General features: G+C 41.6%; 1 pseudogene; it reads right to left on the reverse strand.

Moving 5' to 3' along the window:
- Window positions 1-424: 424 nt before the first annotated feature.
- LOC123624925 lies at window positions 425-605 on the reverse strand (annotated as a pseudogene).
- Window positions 606-827: the final 222 nt, after the last annotated feature.

An 827-nucleotide genomic window follows, 5' to 3' on the forward strand; every position in this document is an offset into this window, starting at 1 on the left:
AAACATCAAAGGCATTCCTACACACGACAATGTGCAACGACAGAAATAATAGGAAAAGGATTCCATTCGCCATAGCTACAAATAAATCCAGCAAGAAATATATAAGACCTAGATTGAGAACACTGTAAACTTGATCAAAGGACTTAAAAGATGACTTGAATCAATGAAAAGATAAAAGACACCATAACAAAGTTAAAACGCAAATGACAGACTGAGAGATAATACTGATCACATCTATAAAAGGCAAAGGACTCTCGTTTAATAAAATTCCACCTACAAATCAGTAAGGGAAACAACACAGGCTGGGCGCGGAGGCTCACACCTGTAATCCGAGCGCTGCAGGAGGCTGAGGTGTGAGGATTCAACTTATGATTATATGACGGTTCGACTTTGCAACAGTGCAGAAGCCAAGCGCAGTCAGTAGAAATCGTACTTTGAGCACTCACACTGCAATACCAGGTTGATGTGCGGAGTGGGTGGAGCAAGACTTTGTTCCGTCTCCCCGCTCCAAATATCCATTTAATATTGTCCTCGGATGGAGGACATAGCAGATATTACACTGCTATGAACAGACACTACACTCAGCCCAAAGGCTGAGAAGCAGTTCAGCCATTCTGTTTTTCACTTTTGCTATAGTATTCAATAAACTACATAAGATATTTAACATTTCATGATTCAACATGCTTTTCTTCAGCTGACCCTCCCTAAGACCCAGACACACACACCCAGCCAACATCTCCCCTTGGCCACCTAACACAAAAATGCTCAAAACTGACCCTAAATACCTCAGGCTAGGAGTAAATATGAACCAGAAATAAACCAGCCTC

This window comes from Lemur catta, chromosome 19 (assembly GCF_020740605.2).
Source record: "Lemur catta isolate mLemCat1 chromosome 19, mLemCat1.pri, whole genome shotgun sequence".
Lineage (NCBI taxonomy): Eukaryota > Metazoa > Chordata > Mammalia > Primates > Lemuridae > Lemur > Lemur catta.